The sequence below is a fragment of the Ursus americanus genome, chromosome 1 (genome assembly GCF_024610735.1).
Source record: "Ursus americanus isolate L20-20 chromosome 1, mUrsAme1.1.p, whole genome shotgun sequence".
In the NCBI taxonomy this organism is placed as follows: domain Eukaryota; kingdom Metazoa; phylum Chordata; class Mammalia; order Carnivora; family Ursidae; genus Ursus; species Ursus americanus.
In genome coordinates this window covers 20,839,166-20,851,261 of record NC_142127.1, presented here as the reverse complement: position 1 = coordinate 20,851,261, position 12,096 = coordinate 20,839,166, and the positions used below count along the sequence as shown (strand labels likewise).

General features: G+C 37.9%; 1 long non-coding RNA gene across 1 annotated transcript in view; it reads left to right on the top strand.

Moving 5' to 3' along the window:
- Positions 1-12,096, top strand: part of LOC148110720 (uncharacterized) — a 225,832-nt gene that overhangs the window by 1,238 nt on the left and 212,498 nt on the right. The gene's annotated exons all lie outside the window — the stretch shown is intronic.

Sequence of the window (12,096 nt, the reverse complement as noted above, 5' to 3'; positions counted from 1 at the left end):
AGTGAGCATTAGTGTACTAGGGATTGGTGGGGAAAGGAAATATCAGTCCAAAATTTCGTGTTCTCCAAACGTAAAGTTAAAACTATTTGCTGTACTCATTGTAGGTCTGTGTTAACTTTATGATATGTGACAGAAACAGTGAAAATTGTGTATAATTTCTGCTCAGGCCTTTAGCTCTTTCAACCCCTTAAATTACATCACACCCTGTCTTCTATTGCTCAGTCTTTGTTAGGTACTGATAACATGTAATAAGCTCAAGCAATCATTATAATAAATCCTTGAAGTAGATTTTCGATTGGGAATTAAGGAATGAGTGGTACTTAGGTGACCTTTGACACTTGACTGGATTCCAGTTGGGGGTGGTTCTACCACAAGAATGTCAAATAGCTCTTCAGGGTATTCTCATAGAGTCCTTTCCTTAGGCTTGATCTCCTTGTAGTGTTAGGACATACCATTCTTTTTCTTGGTGACTTTATCCACTGATAAAGTAACAGTAAAGAGTAAGGGTAAGTATGGCTTATAACTAAATATTAATAAAATAATAAACTAATATAATAAAACTGTGATGGTTTGGCAAGGTAAAAGATGACTCAGTGGTCAATAAGCTTGGATCAAAGCTTGGTGCTACAATACCAATACCCTAAAGAACTACCTTTGTTGATTTGATTTCGAACTTACTGGATATCTATTGGAAAACTAGACTATTATAGGCTATAGTTTATTGCTGCCATAAGTGATTTTTATAAATATATAAATAACAGCTTTATCACTGGTATTGGGCAAAGTGTGCTTCCACCAGTCATTTATCAGGTTTGCATTGCTCAAGGCAATACAAGGTGTTCCGACTCCTTCAGACACTTAGGGTGTTCCAACTCCTTAGAGATCAAGAACGCTTTGATACTCATTTTTCTGCCCAATGCCAGTTTTATGTAGAAAACCTTTCACACTCTCCAGTGGATGACTTGCAAGGTCTACTTACTGTAATTAATAGGTTGGCAGTTGGTAAAGATCAAAAGAACCATTCTCTGAGTGTCATGAACACAGATGAGGACTAGACTTTGGATCTTCCTGACCTAACTCTATGAGGCTCATCTGAAGGATCAACCAAGTGTCCCACTTTATTTCAGTTGATATTTCAGTGACTGCAGCATTTTATTTTTCTTTTCTAAATTAAAATCACAGATGATCCCATTTCATGACTGGGTACACACAATAGACTCACCACTGCCTTCTATACCACCACCTGTTTTGTTCTATCATTTTCCAGTTCTAGCTATCAAAAAAATAAAGCATGCAGTAGCAGATAATTCACAAATTCATTATTCTGTTTAGAGTCAAGAAAGTGGTACTGTGCGTTTTAGTAAACATGATATACTTCATGAATCCCAAGTGAGATACTCTGTGCTTTTCTGGACATTTTGCTCAAACGCCACCCTTCCCAATGTCCACCAAGCTCTTCTCTCCTAGTAGGCTGGCTTCTCCATATTTTTCTAACCATTATCCCCTATCCCTTTTCTTCAAGGGAACCAAACTCAGGCCTTACTTCCATAAACTAACACTTGTGACCAGACATTTAACATAACATTTAGTTTCTGGAATTTATGTGGAAAGAAAAGAACAACTTCGTTGCTAATTATTTTTCACTGTTATAAATTTTAGGTCTTTTATTTGGAAGAAAACACTAAAGCTCTTTAATAACTTGTGAGATATTTACACGTAATTTCATTTCCTCTTCCCACATCTCCATTTCTTTCTCTGTCTCTGGCTTTTCACCCTGCATGTGAATTCCTAGTTTTGTAGTACTTTTGCATTATATGATATTCACTAAGGATCCAAAAACTTTAGAATTCTAGAATTAAATACCTACAACCTTTGTATAGTGATGCCTATAGCAAGAAAGAGCCAGCAAGTTTGATGTACTTTTATTCAAAAGTCATTCCCAGAAAACTGAGATAGGGCCCACCCAGAATCTTGAGAACAGGATCATTTTTGTGTCCTTTAAGTCCTTCTTTGGCACCTTTATTTTCATGTCCCCGGCCACATTATGTCAAATACTTCTGGATACTCTTGTTTTAAATTAAATATGCATTCATGTATTGAATACTTTGGTCCTTTCGATAATCTGTGGGGTCTACTATAAGAAAGATGATTTTTGTTATTTTTCTTCTATCACCATGTGAAGAGTAAGGGTTGAGTTGCATTCATGAGTTGGTTTACTGTTACATTTTATAGCCATTCAATTAAATATTAATTTTAATCAGTTTTGAAACATTTTTGAGGCTCTTAAAACATTAGTTATTCCTGGATTCTGGATCACTAATACCCAATGAATGAGAAATGGCAATACCTCTACATAGGCAATAAACCGTCTTGGAAAAAATCTTGGTTACCCTATCTACAAGTTCTCTGTTTACAATATAATAGGACAAAAACAACAAAAATGATCTCTTTGACAAGATTATCCAAAGTCCCTACAGCATCCCTCCAGGCATGCCCTGAGAACTCACTCTCATCAAGGTCACTTACGGTTGCTGGAAATCTTTCAGTGTGCCAGGATCCAGGCGGTTGCAGCTGCCATGATCTAGTAGTCCCTGATGACCTCTCTCTTCTTCAGGTTGGCTAGCTAAGCTCTTTCTCCTCTGCTGGTGCCCTGGCCCTGCCCCTGCTCTGCTCTCAGGTAACCCGAGAAGTTCTGGTTGATCCTGACCTTGGAGATAGTCCCAGGGGAAGCCTAGAGCTCTCCACTGTGCTCTCCAGCCAGAGGTCACCAGCCTCTGCAGCAGCCTCAAATGACTGTAGAGGTACAACTGCTCAGTCTCCTCCTCTTTTATCTCTGCTCAGTCATCACAATGTCTCCGGGTCAGGGTCTTTGGTCCCCTCCCAGAGAGACACACCCTTCTGCCTATCAGGGCAATTTCAGGCTAGAGGAGTTTATTTAAACATCTGCCCCTGCAAAGCCTGCTGGGCGGTTCCCTATCTCTCTAGCTTTCTCCCTGAAAATTGAGATCACTTCACTTCCCTCTGACCCTAACTCAAGAAACAATAGCTCCATGGCCGTTTTCTCTGGACACATTAAGGGGCCCTGCTTCCAGAGTAATCTCAGATGACCCCCTGTTTCACTTAGACTAAGGTACCCCTCCTCTCAAGGGGGAGGCATATAGATTTGGGCCCTGCTCCAGACTCCCAGTCTAGAAATCCTGGAGGTCCCATTGGTTGAGCTCTAGCAGTGTTCCTGGGATTGCTCAGTAGCCAATCACACTAGGTGAACCTGGGAGCCTTGGAACCTCTGTGCCCCAGTGTTCCTTTACTCACTGATTTTCACTGCTCTGCTCCTTTAGAAGGACTGAGTTCTCTGGCTCAGTCCTTACTTCCCTTCTGCCTCTTACTCCCTGTCGAAACCAAGCCCTGCTGTCTAGCTGTTGCCAATTCTGCATCATACCCCTCCATAACACTGAGTGGCCACGTGCCTCCAGATGGTTCTCTCTACTATTCAGAGCCCTTTGCTGCCAGCCTGCCTGCCAGTTTGGAAACCCTGGTATGGCCATTTCCAAAATTAGAAACTAGACTGTGCCATCTCCAGGGACACTGCGCTTGTACCTCCCAGCTCCCAGTCAAGCCCAACCTCTGCATCTGTCTCAGACACCCTTCCCCCAAGCCTCCCTCTTCTTCCCACCCCCACATTTCTGGCCTTGGTGATTTGAGTTTCTGCCTTCCTCTTCTTGCCTGCCCATCCTTGCTGAAGTTCTAACACACTCTTGACCTTCCCTGCCTGAACTATGCCAGGCTAAAGAAGGGCCAACTAAAGGGCTGCATAGTACCTGGATATTCTTTTAGAGGCCTTATCCCACATCCTGTCAAACACAAAAATATAGTCATATCCCACATGAAAAATACAATGTTCAGTTGTGCAAAATGAAAGAGATTCATAAAATTTTCCTCTTGAAATATATATTAATTTCACTTTGCAGTTTTCTGTATATTTTAGAGCCAAGCCATTTTCTTTTCCAGCTCTCAATTTGGTGAAACCTGGAAAAGCATAGGGGCTCTAGGGGTTTTGCCTTTAGTTAGAACCTGAACCTTAAAAGGATTTAAAAAATGGCTCTGGGAGGGAAGGATGTAAGCAATTCCACACTGGATTCAGGTTCAAGTCCTCCTCTCTACCTCCTATCATCACTTAAATCTTTTTCTTTTCCAGTTTTTAATAACTGGTCTTCTCTGTTTGATCCCCTGCCTAGGTCACTCACCTTTTATTCATGCTGCTCACACAGACACTCCTTTTATTCCAAATGCCAGCTGGCCTGCTGGGATTTCACAGCATCACAAGACCCTGGAATTGCGTTCACAGTGCTCCTACCACTGGGGGCCCACTGTTAAAATCTTAAAGCCTCCTCCCCTTAGGAGACTGCAGCTTTGGACTATGGCATTTGTTTGCTTGACCCTGTAGCTATGATGATGTTCTCTGCACACTGGACTCTCATAAGTCTGCAGCTGCATCCAGCTCTCTGGTGGCTCTTCCACTCAAACAGACGGGTCCAGCGCTGCATTTTGGATGTTTCAGTCTTACCCTGTCCACTGGGACAGACCAGGAAGACCCACTTGTGTCTGAGGCAGGATAGCTACTAGAAATCATGCTTTACATTTTTTTTTACTTTGGTGCCTGTTCACATCTGCTTTAGCTATTTCCTTCCCCAAATGGGGACTTTTCTGCCTCAGTTACCAACAGCATCACTGCTATACTTTTCTGGAGGCTTTAATGATCATTCACTATTGGAGATTGAGAGTATATATAAGAAACCAAATGTCTCAGCAATTACCCTAGGTTATATCTCTTTTAAATATTAACTATTACTTAGCTGAAATAACCATTAGAAGTTTGGCTTTTACTTTCCATGATTTCTGATTTTATAATAGTGATTCTACAATTTCAATATATTTCTTAAAATTGAATTATGCATATTCAGTACACACAGTGAACCAGTTAAAAGGGAGAACCTATGGTAATACATTATTGCCTCTTTAGTCTCCTTTCTCAGTATTTTTTCCGCTGGAAAGAAAATTAGGCTAGCCTTTTAAAAATTGTGTTCCGCTACAGTCCACAAATTTAAGAGGAAAGGTGATGAATGTTTATATTTTCGTGATGTATCAGGAGTTCAGAAATTGCTTCTATTTTGAATGTGGAGCCTACTGTATGCCAAATAGGTGTGACAAAATCCAAGTTTCCTTTCTGAACATCCATTAGAACCGGTTTTTTTTTTTTTTCTATATTTTTATTTCTCTCAGTTGTCATTACTTAGGTCTAGATATTTAGAAAAATGTTTTTGTGCTTCATCTGTCAGATTCCTTTTCTGAGTTTGATTTTTAGTTTACTTATTTGTTGGGTCCAGGATAGACTTAAGATCTGTTTTTCTTGCCTTGAAGGAAAACATGATTTAGTACTGGAATATTCATTTGATGCCTCAAACTAATTTGTGGTGTCCTTGCATTGGCAAAATGCCCACAGGACAATGTGATGGCTCTGAGCTTATCTCCTTCAGATTCGTCCCTTGGCTCTTCTGTGCTCCAAATCTCAGCTAGCTCCCAGCTGTTTCCCATGCCCTGTGTCAGCTGGCTTCCTGCTGGGTTAGGCCAATAGGAAGCACTGTCAGGAGCCTGGAGGGTGGGAAGAAGGAAGAAATCAGTGTATTTCTCCCCCTCTCTTTCTGTCTTAGGCATTGTTCCCAGCAACAATGTGTATCCTCCCAGATTCCATCTCCTCCTGGACAAGCCTACCACGGAATCAGCCCTGAGCCCTGGCAATACTGTTTCCTCTCTCCTGCCTGTTTAAAAGTATTATGGCTTCCTGGGGTTGCTAATCCCTGGATTCTTCTCAGTTTTTCCATCACCTGTACAATAGATTCCTTGTATCAAATTCTCCGTTTGAAGTAATGAATGTGGTTTCTCTTTTTCTGGGTGGATTCAGCACCTTTGTCCATTTTATGTTTTCATAAGAATATTATCCTATTTACAGGGGAAAGAATGATTTTCACAGAGAAGGAGTCATTTTAAATTTAGGGATCTGTCTGTGCTTATCCACATGGCTTGACTAATGTCTTTGTTCTTTCTGCTTCTTATCTCCCATACTTGCTTCCCACCTCCCAAAATACCCAACCCATTCCCTGTTCTCTGCTCCTTTCCATCCTTAGAGCATATGACATCTGTCTTTTGGAGTCATATCACCATGGATGGATAATGATTTATTTGCTTTTTTTAATTTTTAAATTCCTTTTTATATGATGTTCTTAACAAGAGTGTCATAACTGTAGGTAGCAAAAAAGGGCACTGGATTTTTCATCCAGAATTTGAATCTGTGTGACTTTGGTTGAATCCCTAAGCCTCTTCTTGTACAACAGGGCCCTCAGTAGTAAAACAGGGAAAAGATGACTTCATCAGAGCAGTGAACAAATGAGATTAAAACGTATGAAAGAATTTTGTAAGTGATAAAATGCTAAGCAAATGCAAGAGGTTGTTTAAAAACTGTAAATAAGATTAATTATTTTTTCTTAAATGTAATTTTAAAAGTTGCAGCAAATGCATTTCCCAATTGGAATTTATAGTGAAGTTTAGTAGCATCATATCTAACATATGACTTCTTAATCTCGGTTCTGTTGACATTTGGGACTAGATAATTCTTTGTTGTAGGGGGCTGTTCTGTACATTGTAAAAGGTTTAGTGGAATCTTTGCATCTGTCTGTTAAATGCCGGTAGCACCCTCCCCTTCAGTTTTGGTACCAAAACTTCTGTAAACATTGCCAAATGTCCCCAGGGAGAAAGAGAGGAACAAAACCACTGACTGAACCAAATTTATTTGGAAAAATGTCACCTCTTCTTAATTTAAGTTGTCGAAAAAAATAAGTAAAGGAATTTGGCTTTCTAAAGAAAACTACAAGGAAGGACTTTTAAAAATGCAGCCATGAAACATAACTTGTCTTAAGAGATCAATAAACCTTGCAGTGAAAGTCAGTAGTTATTGTAATAGCAGTGATGTGTCTCACTAAGTATTTATGTTGGAAAGACTAATCTTCCTGCTTAGTATTGTGGTTAGACTACCTAACCAAGATGGGCTTTCTTCATAAAATTAATTCCTTTTGTTATTTATATTAGGTATTAAAAATACACTAGTACTTTACATCTGACTATCATATGTTGCTCTCTTTTGATGTCCTTTAAGACATCATTGAATATTAGTAGGAACATATATTTCAGTCATAATATGACTCAGATAATCTGGGTCTGTGCTAGTGTAGACTACCTTTAGTAGCAGCAGGAGTTAGAGTTTTATGAGCATGATGGCTAGGCCATAATCAGTAGAATCCTTCATATTATTTAAATTCCTAATATGATACTCTTACTTATCATTAAATTACCATTGGAAAGCAAACCATACCTATTTAAAATATAGAAATTGATATTTTAAAAATACTGATTCTAGCTTTACAAACATGTCTTTTTTAGCTTATATCGTCAATAGGTTTCTAACAGCAGTTTCTCATCTCTAACTGTGTTGGCTAGCTTTCTTCCTAGGTTAAGGAAATATTGACCAAAGCAGATTGTAAAACACGAGAAGCAGGTTGTAATAATAGGGCTACTTTTGCTGGGAAGACAGAGAGATGTACTGTCCTTGCCATGAGTGTGTTGCTAAGCTTTGTGGATACACAGCCTCTCCAAGACTGTTAAAAAGGATACTTACTGCTTCAGGGCAATTAGATTCATTTCCTCATCTATGATTTTGCATCCTCCTGGTTAACCTTTCTTTGGGGGACTATAGACCCTCTTCAAAGGACTTATCAGCATTAATAATAATGCCACTATAATTATTAATATTATATATTGCTCTTCTTTTAAGAACTTTTTTCCCATGGAGTATTTCGATAAAAAGTCTTATGACTGAGGTAGATGGTGGGAGTTTAGGATGAAGATGTGCAATAAAGTTGGGCCAGAAAGTTAGGGCCCTTTTATTTGCTGTCATACTACTGAATTTGAATGACTTTGGACCAGGCCTACCTCTACATTCACTGCCATTTCTTCAATAAATTACATATTATATCTGGCCTGCAACTTCCCATCAGACCCCTGTGGAGAAATTTGAATTCGTAAACTATCAGGACAAAGCTTGGGGTAGGATACTACACCATAAAGGAGTGTTCCCCGGTGGAATTCTCTTGTTTCTGGAGAAGGAATCTGTTTGTGTAATCAGTGTTTGCTTCATCTGTTTTTTTTTAAAGATCTGAGAAGCAAAAAACTGTATGTGTGTGGGGGGGGGGGGGGTGGCAAATTTTCCATTCCCATCATAAATAAGAGAAGACATTGATGATGGGCCATTTCAGAGTTCTTCCTGCTACCTCTGCTTAAGAAAAGTTCACAGACAGGGTTACAGAGTCTAAATTCACCTTCCCACCTGTAACAACCAAAACAAACAACAAAACAGAACCAAAACAGGCAAATTTCATTAAACAATGGTTTTTAAGACACTGGGTATCAGGTAATAAAGGGTAATGATTCTTGAAAGGCAAGAAACAAGAGATGAGACCTATTGTTGCCCCAGCATACTAACTTGAGAGAGTTTTCAGGCACTCACATAAGAAAGGAAAGCTGAGGTGAAGCCCAGTTAAGACCATGAATTGAAGAGACAGATGTAAGAGGCCAGGGACATCAGGGCAGTGAGAATTGATAAGATGAGGGACCAAGAGCAGAGAGCCGCACAGAACGAAAACTGGCAGTGTGTAAGGGTACCGGTGTCAAAATATTCAGCAAAGTGCTGATCAACACATGCTGTGAGGAAACTACCTGAGGCCCAGGAAAGAATCCTCTGGCAGGAATAAAGACAGCCTATGCCTGGAGCACATAAAGAGCCAGAAATAGTGCCCGTTACCTCCAGGCTGACTAGAAACACTCATAGTTCATAAGACCTGGGTAGATTACTCAAGAATGCCTTGCTTCATTAGCAGGGAATAATTAGCTCTAGACTCAGAACTGCTCCCAATCTGTAAAACCATAAAAGCAAAACCTAAGGATCAACTGTTTCCGATAATTTAGCATCATTCCTGAACAAAGCTCAAGAAGATTTATGAGAATTTAAAAGTATCCAGCATCCAAAAAATAAAATCACAAAGTATGCATGCAATCAAGGATCACCACACATGCAAAGAGATAGAAAAATACAACCCACAATGAAAATAACCGATCAGTCAGAATTGTCCCCAGATTGACACAGATAATATAATTAGTAGCAATGGACATCAAACAATTGTGACTATATTCTATATATTCAAAGAGGTAAGTAGACATTAAAAAAACAAAAAAGAAGACCCCAATCAAATTTCTAGAGATGAAAACTACAATGTCTAGGATGAAAAATACAGTGCCTAGGATTAACAGCAAATCAGGTGTGGCAGAAGATAAGAATTTTTAGGCATAGCGATAGAAACTATCCAAAGTGAAACTCACATAGAAAAAGGAACCTCAGATTAAAGAGTATTAGTGAATTGTCAGACAACTTTAAGTGGCCTAATGTGTGAGTAATTAGAGCCCTAAGAAAGAGGGGTAGAGGCAGAAAAATTTTCTCAAGAAATATATTCAAAACCTTTCCAACCTTTATAAACCTACAAATCCAAGAAGTTCAATGAAACACAGCTGCAAGAAACAGGAAGAAAATTACAGCAAGGTCTGTCATCACCAAATTGTTCAAAAATGGTGATAAAAAAGGAAAAACTTACAAGTACCCCAAAATAAAAGACATGTACAAAACAACAAACATAAGACTGAAAAGAATTTTTTTATTGGAAATAATCCAAGGGGGAACACATTAGAGCATCTTTAAAGTAATGAAAATCTTGTCAGCCTAGAATTATATGTCCTCCTAAAATATTTTTCAACAACAGTGAAGTAAGTCAGACATATGTTTGAGATGTATAAAAACTAGAAGAATTCATTACCAGTAGACACATACTATAAGAAAAGTTATAAGAAGGTCCTCAAGCAGAAGGAAAATAATACCAGGTATAAATGTAAATATACACAAAGGAATAAAGAACTCCAGAATTGGTGACTATATAGGTAAATATATATATATATATATTTTTTTTTTTCTACTCAGATCCTTTAAAAGATAACTTACTGTTTAAACAATAATATTAACAGTGTGCTGCAGGGTTTATAATACATATAAGTAAGATGCATGACAACATTAGCATAAAGTTCAGGAGGGGAGAAATTAAAGTTTTTGTAGAGCTTAAGTGTTATACTATCACTTGAACATAGACTGTAACAAGATAAAGCAATCAATAAAATAACTAAATAAAGACATAGTGAATAACCCAACAAAGCAGAAAGCAAATTCATTAAAAAAAAAATAATAACAATAATCCAAAAGATGGTAGCAGAAAAGGGAAGGGGGGGACAAAGAACATATTTAACAAAGATATACAGAAAAGAAATCTAACCATATAAATAATCACATTAAATGTAAATAGGGTAAACATTGCCATTAAAACAGTAAAATTACCAGATCGGATTTGAAAACACAATCCAGCTATGCCTACAAGAAATACACCTCATACATAAAGATAGAAATATGTTAGAGGGATAGAAAAAAGATACAACATGGCTAAAACTAGTCAAAAGAACACTGTGGTGGCCATTAGACAAAGACATTTTCAGAGTGAGAGTATTACCAGGCATAATCCTTCATAATCCTTATGAAATGACTTTTATTTCTATTGTAAAATTTTCATTTTGTAATGGTTGTGATGGTCATTTCATAAGGATTAAGTAGTCAACTCATCAAAAGGAAGTAATCCTAATGATTTATGCACCTATTAACAGTACTTCAAAAAAAGTGAGGTAAAAACTGATAGAACCACAAGGAGAAATAGACAAATGAACTTGGAAATTTGAACAACGGTCATGACAACCAACTTGATCTGATTGACCTTGATAAAACACTGTACACAAGAGTAGAATACATATTCTTCTCAAGTGTTCATGAACCATTTACCAAAATAGATCATATTCTGTGCTATAATACAAATCTCAGAAATTAAAAAAAGATTCCAATCATACAGAGTCTGTTCTCTGACCACAATGGAATTCAATAATGTAAAGATACTTGACAAAATTTCCAAATATTTCAAGATTAAATAATACACTTTTAAATGACCCATTAATGAAAGAAGTCAAAAGAGAAATTAGAAATTATTTTGAATTAAATGAAAATAGAAACACAACATAAAAGAATCAGTGGGGTATTTCCCTTGGAAATTTAAACCATCAAACCTATATTTAAAAAAGGAAAGGTCTTGGGGCGCCTGGGTGGCACAGCAGTTAAGCGTCTGCCTTTGGCTCAGGGCGTGATCCCGGCGTTATGGGATCGAGCGCCACATCAGGCTCCTCCGCTATGAGCCTGCTTCTTCCTCTCCCACTCCCCCTGCTTGTGTTCCCTCTCTCGCTGGCTGTCTCTATCTCTGTCGAATAAATAAATAAATAAATAAAACAAACAATTAAAAAAAGGAAAGGTCTGAAGTGAATGACCTTCCACCATTAGAAACTAACAGTGTAAAGGAAATTAAGCCCAAAGGAAACAATAGGCATGAAATAGTACAGATCAAAACAGAAATAAAAAGTAAAAAGCAAGTAGAGAAAAATCAATGAAACCAAAAGATGATACCTTGAGATCAGTAAGACACATATACCTATAGTTGGACTGATCAGGAAAAAGAAGAGATACATAATATCGATATCGGGAATAAGAGGGGACATCAGTATGGATTCTACAGACAGTGAAAGGATTATAAAGGAATATTTTGAACAATTTTATGTCAATACATTTGACAATTTGGTGAAATAGATATATTCCTTGAAAGACACACTGGAAGAAAGAGATAACCTGAAAAGACTGATACCTGTTAAAGAAATTGGAAAGCTTCCCCCCAAAAAAAATTCTATAAAGAAATTTGCAGGCCCACATGGCTTCACAGGTGAATGCTACCAGATTTTTTAAGGAACAAATATACTATCAATTCCACTCAAACTTTACCAAAAAATCAGAAGAGGAAGGAATAC